We start from the raw sequence: 12792 nt of genomic DNA on the forward strand, positions 1-12792 counted from the left end.
GAAGCGCTTTGGGACGTCCTTCCGACGTGAAAAGTGCTATATCAAATGCAAGGATTATTATTATCCTGTGAAGCGCTTTGAGACGCTTCAAAGACATGATAAGGTGCTATATCAAATGCAAGGCTTATTATTATTAAACAGTCCCAACGCTTTTCTCATAGGAACATAGGAATTAGGACCAGGAGTAGGCCATTCGGCCCCTCGAGCCTGCCCCACCATTCAATAAGATCATGGCTGATCTTCTAACCTAACTCCATCTGCCCGCCTTATCCCCATATCTCTTAATCCCTCTATCCTTTAGAAAACTATCAATCTCAGTCTTGAATATTTTCAAGGACTGAGCATCTACAGCCTTCTGGGGGAGATAATTCCATAAATTCACTGCCCTCTGAGTGAAGAAGTGCTTCCTCAACTCAGTCCGAAAGGGCTGTCCCTTAATCTTAAAACTGTGACCCCTAGTTCTAGATTTTCCTACCAGGGTAAACAGTCTCACACTGTCTACTCTATCAAGCCCCAATTGTAACATGTTGTTGTAAAACATTTGAAGAATAATGGATTTCTAGAATGTTTGTAGTACAAGAAGGAGGCATTGTGCCGATAATGCACTGGTGCGAATTCCCCCAATGAAGCTCTACTCAGTGCTACACCTTTTCAAGACTGAGATAGATAGATTTCTTATTGCAAAAGGGATTAAGGGATATGGTGATAAGGCAGGGTCAGGTTATTAGCTGGAGTTAGATTAGAAGATTAGCCATGATTGAATGGTGGGGTAGGCTTGAAGGGCCGAATGGCCTACTCCTATTCCTACATGTTATGTTATGATATGTTAATATATTTGTTGTGTTGACTAAATTCTCTTTTATTTGTGATTTTATCTGGGGGATTGTTGACCAGAACATTGGGAGATACTCCTTTCATTTTTTGAATTGTGCCTTGGGATCTTTAACATATACCTCAACAGGCAGATAGGATTTTGATTTAACATCTCATCCAAATCACGTCATCTCCACACTCCCCCAGGACTGTATCGGAATGTCATTCTAGACTATGAGCTCAAAGTCCTGACATTGGGGCTTTATAATAATAATACTACTTACATTTGATACAGTGCCTTATCAAGTCATTGAGATGTCTCAAAGAGCTTCACAGGATAAACTGTAAAGTGATGTGACTGTTTGTATTTTCTGTGCAAGCGCACCAGCAAATTTGCATATGGCAAAGTCCCAAACACAGCCAATTATATTTGAGGGATTGTTGGCCAGGACACCAGGAGAAACTCCCTTCTTCCTCATCTTTTAACCCACAACATTCTGACTCAGAGACAAGATTGCTACCCACGATACCAGGCACCATGAAACATTCTATGGTCTCAGAAAGAATATTAAAATCTTTATTTTTTTTTAAAAGTCAGAGTAACAATAAAGATTCATGTTTAACATATTTTATGTTATTTTTCCATATTGCTATTGACTAATTTGAAGATTTGCATTTATGTTTTCTGATGACAATATTTGCATTTATTTTCTGGTGTTTTCTGGTGACAAAGATTTACTGAACATGAAGAGAGTAGAGATTAAGGCACAGTTACAATGATAGGATTACCATAACATCTCAGATATGATAACTGCTTGCTCATGTTAACTCAGTTCCCTTGCACCATCAGGTCACTCAGTCAATTATCTGGACCAGTCCTTTGATGATATCATCAACACTGCACAAATTTGTAAGGAGACAGATAATGAAAGTTTTTTTTTCTGAAACTGATTTTCCTCATATTGGATGCAAATTAATGATCACTGCAACTAAGGTAATCTCTTGCCACTGCATCCTTCAACTGGATTGAAATTAGGTACAGGACCAAAGGTGAAAATCTTTGATCTTTATTTATTTCAAACAGTGATTCCGTTCAAATTAACTGGAGTGAACAACTGTATCTGTGTCTCCGCCCCATAATTCTGAAAATGGTGATTCATGCTGGGGTGTGGGTCAATGGGCACTGGAGCTCCCCTCATACCTTGCTCCAGGCCATTCCCAGAGTGAAAGTTCTTAAGTTATTAAGGAAACTGGGGGGGTGGGGATTCATCACACCTGAACCCCACCCTGTTTTCACAAGTCCACAGAGGTGCACTTTCTAGAAGGGTAACTGAAGAATATTCAGGAGGAGTTTTCCCCCTCCCTAAGGACACTGAGCGTTCCGGGATGCTACCCTACGTGAAGGGCTCCATATAAATGTAAGTTGTTGCTGTTGTCGGCACTGAGGACATCGCCACCTTAGATGATGATCACCTAACTCAGCACAGGCCAGAAAATGAGCCTCATACCTCCTCGTCTTTTATGGTTTTTTACCTGTGGAAAACAGGTTTCCAAAACAAGACTGAAATAAAGACATTTCCAAAAACCTGCACAATCATAAGGCTAAGATCGATAGATATTTTGGGACAAAGGTGCCTGCCAACCAGCCATTGAAAGAAATAATTTTGATATAAGTATTTTTATTAGGAACATATGAAGAAAACAAACAAACAAACAAACAAACAATAACATCAAGACTACAATATAGATTATTTAATAGGCAAAACTCATTGTCATAGTTAGGATCGATCAATACTCTCTATCCATGGCATTGTGTGCCAGATATTGATCTTTGATCACATACTTATGAGAAAGTCAGATGAACTATGTTGGGCCACCTGATTTCAAGATGTTAGGCTGGATCAGTTGATAGCACTCTCTGAGTCAGAAAGATGTGGATTTAACCCCATTTCCAGACTTTGAACTCGCTGTGTAGTGCTGAGGAGTCCCTGCATTGTTTGAGTTGCCCTTGCTGTGTTAAACTGGGGTCCTGTCTGCCTGTTTAGATGGATGTTAAAGAACCCAAGGCATCTTTGAAAAAGCAAGGAGTTTCTCGTAGTGCCACGGTCAACAATAAAATGTGTGTCTCCTGACCCCGCTAGGTCACAATCCGTCAGCCACTATGCCCCAATCTCTGCCTCTATCTATCTTTATATCCCACCTGAAAACCTACCTCTTCGACTGCAACTATGATCATCTGCCCCTCTCTCTTGCTCAGCGTCGAATCCCCCCAAGATATACAATGCTCTAAGATACTATCCTATATGACGGCCACTGAATGAAAGCTACTTGTTGCTGTGGTAAAATCCTTTGGAGTGTTTTGAAATGTCCTCCCAATGTGAAAGGCGCAATATCATATGTAAGGATTATTATTATTATAAATTAAATTCTGCATGTCAAAGCAACAAGTATAAATTACCAATGGGGAGATTCATAAACGATGCGGCCTCAGTAAGATCTTTCAAACTAGCAATGTCATAAGAATCCTTGCATTTGATGTGGCGCTTTATCACGTCTTTGAGACGTCTCAAAGCATTTCACAAAATATATTGCAAAGTGAATTGACTGTATATTTTTGGGGTGAAATGCAGCAGCCAATTGCGCACAGCAGCCAATTGCACACAGCAGTGTCCGACAAACAGTCGTGGATTTATGACCAAATTATTATTAGTATATATTTTTTGAAGGGATTATTTTTGATGACAACACATGCAAAAGAATTAATAATACATATACACAATAGAATGCAGAATTATGCAAGTGCCAAGCCTCAAGAACCTCCTGTGCTGTGGACAAATTATCACATGGAGTAAAAATCCTTGAGGATTACTGCAATTGGCCACTCTCCCAGCCAAACTGAGGGATTTAAGCATCTCTTTTCTGAGCATTGTGTTCAGCTATCACAATGAAATCCCCTTCTAGCCTGTTCAAACCTGCTGGATAACATCCAAGCTACCCAAATGAACTGCATTGTATATCTCCCTCTCACCCCACACTTTCCCCATTCAAATTGATATCACACTGCTATGCATCCTTGCCTCTCATTCTCACCTGAAGGATCGGACTGACTGGTTATGGTTTCCCTTGATAACTTCACCCAAGTTGACATAATTCATGTGTCAGAGCAAAAAGCAAACTATTCAACCATTGGTAGGATCACAATCCAGCCTGGTTCTGTCACTGCCCAAAGTTCACAAACGTTAATATAAAATCATTCGAGGTGTTCAAAAGGGAGGGAAGCAGACAGACACACACACACACAACACACACTTAATAGGTATTGTGAAATTTCATTTTAGACACATACGAGGCAAGTGGAAATATTCTTTGGATGGGCTATAAAACTTTGTTAAAGGTCGGTCCCATTTAAGACCGATGCAGCCTCCATGCCAGCGCCTGCTCTCTCCTCCTCCCACCGCCTTTGTTCAGACATAAAGCTTGATGGACTGAATTGTAATGGGCTACAAAACACGCATTACCTATTATCACCAATGGACGACCAACCACTGTATAAGATTTCACATAACTATGGCCAGCAACATTGAACATAATCTATTTGTGATAGTAAGTGGTTCTGGATTGGATTAAAATGCCTGTGTGTCAAAATGCAGGATTTTGATTCTCTTTGGGGATGTTTCACCTGTTGTTGTGGGATTAGCCTTAAAATTAATTTTTCGAAATTTAAGATTATGTAGAATTTTGAAAAAAATCTCTTAAATTCAGTTTTAGTTCAGAAGCCACTTTTCAACAGTTCCCAAAATAGAAAAATCTGATTCCAGGTTAAGATCAAATTCAAGAATATTTTAAAATGTTCACCAATTGTGAACTTTAAGGCAATGCTAAGGCTGAGACCATTAGAAATCTATGGTCTTGGGCCTCTTGTGAACTAACAAGTACCTAGGAGGATGAGAGCTGGCCAGTGTTGGCGATAACCTTCAACATTCCTGTGAACATCCTCCCCACCCGAAAAGCGCTGCATAAATGCAATTTATTGTTGTTGTTGAACCAGGGCTAACTCTTGCAGTGAGTAAGTTCCTGCAGTAATTTCCCAACTCTGGAGCAGTGTGAAGTGGAGTGCAGAAACCCAAGCAGATCTCATCCAACAACACAGCATGCTGGAAGGCTAAGCACCACCAATAACAGATGTGGTCATCAGTCACTTGTGAAGGCCCAGGAGCACTTCACACAAGGCTTAAAACCTATTAATATATTCATGTCTATTAACACTTGAATGAAGTTTTAGGTGTGTGTGTGTGTATGTGTGTGTGTGGGGGGGGGGGGGGGGGGCAGTAGACGACAGTTACTGTAATGCAGATAAAACAATCTGATGTTCGACAAAGCACAAACTGTCAAGGGATTATTACCCCTGGAAAAGCAATTCCCCAATCGAATAACAACCAGGTTCCTGCTTACTGTTAGGTAAACAGGGGCGTGTGGAATAAGGAAATCTGCCCAACGTTTCGCCTTGCCCAGGAATAATAATGACCTTTAGCACACACAGTACCCCTTAAATCTAAGCAAAGCGATGGTCATCCAGTTGAAAGTATAATCATTCTCAACAAATCTCTTACCTTTATAATCAGATTTACAGTAACCTTTTAACCACTACATTGAAAACAATTTTAAGAAACCCCCACACATTCTCTTCCAAATAACTATAAACTCAAAAAATCATAGAAGTCATTTTAGGTTAGCTCACTAAAAAAAAAATCAGTTCCAATCCCTTCCTGGTTTTCCTTTGTACTCTGAGGCTATCTAAGGTCAAACTCAGTGTTAGACATACATTATTGATAGCCAATTACCCCCGACAATGAACCAACCCCACTGCCCACTGCAGCGATGGTGATATTGGCCACCTAACATCTGTAAACATGGTGTGCAAGCAGAGAAATGGGAAATAATGTTCTGATATTCACGGTTACCAAAAGCTATGTAATTTATGCCATTTGTATATATGTATGTTATGCTACATAATCACTGAAAGGGCTTCATTGTTCTTAAGACTAGGTGCTCATGCTAAATAACAATAAAATTGCTCCTTTAAAACAGGCATAGGTGCTTTAGATAGAATATTTTATTTGGGGGGGAATTAAGTAAATCCAAGAAAAAATAATGAAGCAGACAGCAATAGTCTAATTTTAGATGCCATGCAAGAGTTTTTTTTTCACCACGACTTGCTCATGATTTTTTTTATATAGCGAAGAAGATTCCTAGCCGAGATGAGACACAAAGCTGCTAAAGTGTCTGTACCAGAAACATGATAAGTTACATTATTGTTTGGGAAATAATTAGGTGTTACACAGTACATTCGCAATATAGAGTGCTCTCTAACCAGTCCCTCTCTTCTTTGCAGGTAGAACAATTCTCTCCAAAAACAACAATCATGCCCATTTTGTTCAGTTAATTTTATTGTGAAAATGCAGGAAACTTTGGACAATCTTTTAGCTTTTGGCTTAATGCAAAACACTCATAATGGTACAGAAAATCTGCACATCATTGGACAATGTTTAAACTGAAACATTCATTATTTTGCCTCACTATTGATTTTAGTTCTTTTTGAAATTCTTGAGATCTCTCTCTATCACATAACACCAACCCCTGCATTTGATATAGCGCCATATCATGTCGTTGATACATCTTAAAGTGCTTCACAGAATATATTGTAAAGTGAATTGACTGGATATTTTGTGGGCAAAAATGGTGACCAATTGCACACAGCAGTGTCCCACAAACATTTTGGGTATGCAATCTGCTCCTGGTGTGTTGCAGATCTCATTCTACACTGACTTTTGAGAGTTGAATGAGAGCAACTTAGATTCAGTCCCAATCAACAGGTTTTGCCTTCCATTGTAATAATAATAATTATTATAATCTTTGCATTTGATATAATGTCTTTCACAACAGGAAGATGTCTCAAAGGACTTCAAAGAATTTAATACCAAGTGGAGTGACTGGGAACTTTGTAGGCAAATGCAACAGCCGATTTGCACACACGGCAATGTCACACAAATATGAATAATTAATTTTATCTGAAGGATTGTTGGCCAGAATTCTGTGAGAAACTCCCTTCTCTTTTCGAATAGTGCCATAGGATCTTTAACGTCCACATGAAAGATGGGACCTTAGTTTAATGTCTCTTCCAAAAGAAGGCATCTCCAACAACACAGTGCCTTCTTCTTTGCTAATTATCATTACAATTCTAGTGAAGTACTCCTGGTTCTGAAGGAATGCATGGGAGTAAATTTCTGCCCTCATTCCACTAACTTCCAATGTTAATTAAACCACATTAGATGACGACAGAGACAAACACATTAGGTGACTGCACTGAGGTCATGGAAGTATTTATTTGAATGAAAGTTTAAGTTTAAAGTGCACGCAGAGGATGAGAGTGCATGCAACCAAAGAACTTAGGTACCTGAATATTTTTTATATAAAAAAATGCTATTTGGACATTAGTTCACTCATTGAGTTTTCAAAACTTTGTTTTGTGCTACAACAGCTCCAATGCCAGCATTAATTACTCTAAAGATGAAGTCTTGTGGTGGGTGTTGTGAGTACTGACTCACAGAACCAGGATGCAGGTTTGATCTGCCACACTGCTGAGCTCCCATCTGAAATGTGGGAGATAGGGAGCAGAACCAAACACCAATTTGTATTTATATTGCATTCCTCACATAGGATAACGTCTTGAGGCACTGCACAGTAGCAGGGCTGGACGCTGAGCAAGGAAGATGGGGAAGGGGGAGGTAAAACAATAATAATAATAATCCTTGCATTCAATATAGTGTCTTATCACGTCATTGAGATATCTCAAAGAGCTTCACAGGTTATTCTGCAAAGTAAATTGACTGTATATTTTGTGGGAGAAGAAGAGAGGTAACCATAGATATGATCGAAGAGATAGGTTTTCAGGTGGGTGAGCCGGAGGATTTAAGGCAAGGAGCTCCAGAAATTAGAGGCATAGTGGCTGAAGATGGTGACGTGGAAGAGTCGAGGATATACTGCAGGCCTATGTCAGCTAAATGAAGGGGATGGGCAGAGGAGTAGATGATGAGGTCAGAGAGGTAGGGAGGTGCTAAGAGATTTGTATGTGAGAGTAAGGATCTTAAAGTTGATTGATTCAGAGACAGACAGCCAATGGGGCCTGGTGAGGAGATATTGGTGGGAGCCAAGAAGGATGGCTTCTGTCTTGTCCATTTTAAGCTGCAGAAAGTTGGTGTTCATCCAGGCCTTGGTGTCTGACAGGCAGGTGGACAGAACACCACAACTAGAAGAAAGAAAGTAGATTTGGGTGTCATCTGCATACATGTGGAAGTTGACCCCATGCCTGCAGAAGATGTCTCCAAGAGGAAGCATGTGGAAGAGGTTAAGGAGGAGGCTGAGGAGAGAGCACTGAGGGACACCACTGATGACCGTACGAGGGCAGAAGAAGAACCCCTGGAGGAAACAAAGTGGAGCCGATCAAGGAAGATGAAATGATGTTGAAAGCCGCAGAGAGGTGTTGAAAACCACAGATGGGTTAAGAAGGACAAGGAAGCAGAGAGAGCTCTGGTCACAGAGACATAGTGGTTATGATATTCGACAGATGGTAGACAGCCATTTTCCAAATAGGGAAAGGGGGAAAATTTAGAGATGTCAAAATGACGCCTTTCTCCGGGCCTCACTCTTACCCCTCCTAGATTCTGAACAAAGAACAGTGTCTTAGGAGAATCCTCAGAGGTGAACGAGTGGTGTAAGTACCATAACATGTTACTCCACATGGGGCATCACGTCTCATCCCACTCTCCTGCCCATTCCCCATAGCCTTCAATATTCCTTTTGTTTTCAAGGATCTACCTAATTCCTTTTTTTTTTAAATCGACTTAAGCACATGTCGCCTTATCAATAGTTCGCGCAGAAAATTCCTGATTCCAACCATCTTAGCGGGAGGAGAGAAAATATGGCAGAAATATTGGTCGGATCTGAAATTAAAATTGGAATCGTTTTAAACGTGCTAGTGATCGGTGTTAGGGCACTGGTTTAAAATCTAGGAGTCCCAAATTAGTGGGAGTTCTGATCTGGAATGTGCTACCACAGTGATGTGCTGAGCAGACACAGGTGTTTCCCCACAGGAAGGGAAGAAATTAGACCCTCATTAATCCCAGGATTCTCTCGTACACTGACTGCAGCAGGCGATGGAGCAGCATTTGCATGGAGGAACCTGGTCTCCTCTCTATCCTCTCAGCGAAGCAATGTACTCAGTGTAAGGAAAACAAATCTGAGAAGGGAAATAGGGCAACAAAATAAAAAAAAGTATTAAAAAACAGGGAAGGTGCACTTGCTGAGAGTGTTCTTCTCTGGCAGCCTGTCGGAGCTCACACTGCTGCACAGTGCCTCGCTTTGCCCGGAGGCAATATTTTACCTATTTTATTCAGCAGTGCAAAGTGCAGTTTTTGTGCTGCCAGATAAATATTCATCGTGCATTTTAAATCTATTTCTGTCACCCTTTCACGTCGGTGCGCCAGAGTTTTCAACGAGCCTTCTGGGAGAGAATCATCTCATGTGTACATTGCAAATTCATTGATCATATCTTCTTCCCCAAGAAATACGGGCGAAGGGGGTGGTTGAGGAGCTGGGGACTTTTGAGAGACATGAGCCATCAGCTTTAAGTTTATTTATATTCAAAACAGTTTTTTACTTCTTTAACCTTAAACAGTTGTTCCTATATTTTTCTCCAACTGGCTCCTTGATCCTGAAAGCTGCAAATGGGATTCATGTCGTTGAGACGTCTCAACGCGCTTCATAGGATATACTGTGTATTTTGTGGGCGAATAAATAACTATTAACTCTTCACGTGTGCTGGCAGGTAGCTGATTGCTTGTGGCCTTTCAGCAGGCATTAGCGTGGAGTCCTGTAGCTCAGTGTTTAGAGCACTTGCCTCGCAAGTGAGAGACCTGGGTTCAATTCTCGGCAGGGCGAATCGTTGGGCAAATTTCCTTACTCCACATCCCTCTGTTACCTAGCAGTAAGTAGTAACCCGGTTGTTAGTCGATTGGAGGATCACTTTTCCAGAGCTAGTAACTCCTTCAAAAAATAAAATAATAACAAATTGGTGACTCAATCTACGACTGTTTGTGGGACACTGCTGTGCACAATTGGCTGCCGCATTTCACCCACAAAATATACAATCAATTCACTTTACATTCTGTGAACCCCTTTGAGACAACTCGAACACATGATAAGCGCTATATCAAATGCGAGGATTATTATTATTATTAATTAATAGCACCCACTCTGCTGAAGGATCACATCCAAACACGTTAACTGAGTCATTTATTTCAGACCTTGATTGGCTCGCTGTGCATTTCCACCTGTGTTATTGTTGAGCTGCAACTGGGAACAGAAACCCTGATCAATTATCCCCTCACCACTCCCTGCTTCTTTATTCCAAAGGTGCTGAGATTTGGTGGCGCTCGAACTACCATTCAAATTGAGAGTGGTTGAATCAACATAACTGGAACATGGGACTTTCCTGTATTTGCTTGGCTCAGTACCATACTGTGCAGGGGATTTACCCACGTAGCCATCACAGGATGCCTGCTAAAAATATTCAATCTCACAGAATACACTAGACCCCCATTGAGCTAAAGAGTAGTCTCTTTTTTAAAAAAACTGAAAATATATCAGTGTGAGTATATTAGGCAATGCATTATTATTTCCATCCTTTTTTTGAACAGTTCAACTGAAAATGTACAACAGAAAGTGGGAGAGAGAGAGAGAGAGAGACTGAGAAACAGACAGAGTGATCGAGAAGCAGAGACAGAGGGATGGACAGATCAATGACGATGCATTCACTTTTAGAAAATACACAGCAAATATATTTTTGTTGTACCACATATGAAAGAGACTTCAACTTCAGTGCATGTATGTCTTATAATTGTTTTGTAATAATTTTTTATAATCATTTTGTTATTTGGCAATTCAATCCACGGCTGTTTGTGGGACACAGCTATGCACAATTCACTGCCGCATTTCGCACACAAAATACAGTCAATTAACTTTACAATATGTTCTGTGAAGCGCTTTGAGACGTCTCAACGATGTGTTAAGGCGCTATATCAAATACAAGGGTTATTATTATATTATTATGTAGAGAAGCCCTTTCTGCAATGCTCTTGATGTCCTGGGTCACAGCAAATAATTTATTCAGATCACGTGCAGTCCCTCTTTCCTCTATCCTTCTTTTCAATGCAATTTGGTAATGTTTTAATATTACAGACATTATTTACATTGCAAGAATGCCTGTGCAACTGCCCCACTATGCAGTATTGCTTGGGATTTTCCTGTCTACCAACAGAAATGTTACATTGCTTTTTCATACATAAGCCTGTGTGATTTCTGTTAACCGTTTGACTGCTGATCTGCCAATGAATTTGAATATTGCACTTTTTCGGGCTTTTGGCTTTAGTTTTTTTCCTCAAGATTGTTTGCAATGCTGCATCAGAGGCATCAATTCAGCTAACTTTTAGAGGGGGGGGCGGGGGCGGGGGAATGAACAATCAATTCAAATTTCTGCCAAAGAAATCCTAACTAAAATAATCCTAGCAACCTCAGACCAAAGATCTGTTTCTGAACAAAAAAAAGATATAGGTACACCAACTGCATCTGGAAACAGACAGTCTGTGTCTGTGGTCAATTTTTTAATATTNAAAAAAACACTTCAATGGGAGGCATACGGTTTATCCCCTCCTCATCTTATTCTGGTTGAACGATTTAGCTTTCCTCCCTTTCTTACTAAATGCTGCATGGCTCTCTCTGCAAAGGCTCATTCTGATTAGAGGTGTGTGATTTTGTAACAAACAGAGAACCAGATGCATCACCTAATCGAACTGCAAATGGGCCATTTTTTACCCATAAATCATCGGATGACAGCGAATGCAAAACAACACAGATCCTGACTGCTTTGAATACTTCAGGAAAGAGGGTGCAGATCATAGCGCTGCTGTTCAAAATCATTAAAAAAAAAATCATGAAAGAACTGAAGAAGGTAAAGATTATATCCCCCCTCCCCACCTGCCCACCTCCCCCACATCGCCCAACGTCTCCAAATTAAACCTTAATTTGGAGGTTCTGTACCTGAAATGGTTTGGTGATGTGATTATTCTTTGGTCCACACTTTGCTCTTCTGAGCTTGTCACAGAAGCTGTTGGCGCTGGCCTGCCGGTTCACCAATTTTCTTTTGAATTCATTTTCTGTGGAAAGTGTGAGAAGATCACATCTAAAACAGGGGGGAAACATAGAAGCCAAACAGGAAAGGGGATACTCAAAAAATAAAAAATAAATATTTTGCTACCAGTTAAAAGGGATGGTGGCAAAAGTAATAACATTTTTGTGTTTTTTTAAATATATATATAGATACAGTATATTCACTGGATTATTTCTACGTCAAGCTCCACATTCAATGATACTAATTAAAATTGGTATATTGCAATAACAGACAAAGTGTTAATGGGGCAGCAGTCAAGTGTGTCAGGAAAATGAAGGGATCCTTGGGGCCCTGGCACAGTGTTTATAATCAGCTAAAATCAGCATCCACTGGAGAGCCTCTCTACCATAACTCTCCTAATAGCTAACACAGAACCATTGCAGATTCGGAGAGAGAGAGAGAGAGAGAGAGACAGACAGACAGAGAGAGAGAGTCAGTTGCCTGCAAAAGTAATTTTACTTTGTTTGGTATGCACAATGAAATACAAACACAAGATATTCTCTGAAGTAATCAGTAAAATTATATTACGCTGCATTTTTTAAAAAATTAAACATTCAATTCTTATCATAATTAACATTTACCAAAAGCATATTTACATTTTACATTCTGTCACCTAAACATCTTTTTTTTCTGTGTGTAACATTTGAACATCCTTTTCTTCAAATTTTGCACAGAACTGCACATTTGTTCCATCA

The 12792-nt window shown here is 40.1% G+C and overlaps 1 protein-coding gene across 1 annotated transcript in view; it reads right to left on the reverse strand.

Moving 5' to 3' along the window:
* Positions 1 to 12067, reverse strand: part of LOC103185964 (myelin transcription factor 1-like protein) — a 178796-nt gene extending 166729 nt beyond the window's left edge. The window contains exon 1 of the mRNA XM_042333467.1: positions 11968 to 12067. The gene's annotated coding sequence lies outside the window, so the exon portion shown is untranslated. The remainder of the gene's footprint in view (positions 1 to 11967) is intronic.
* Between the last annotated feature and the right edge of the window lie 725 nt (positions 12068 to 12792).

This window comes from Callorhinchus milii, unplaced genomic scaffold (genome assembly GCF_018977255.1).
Source record: "Callorhinchus milii isolate IMCB2004 unplaced genomic scaffold, IMCB_Cmil_1.0 Scaffold3, whole genome shotgun sequence".
Classification (NCBI taxonomy): Eukaryota; Metazoa; Chordata; class Chondrichthyes; order Chimaeriformes; family Callorhinchidae; genus Callorhinchus; species Callorhinchus milii.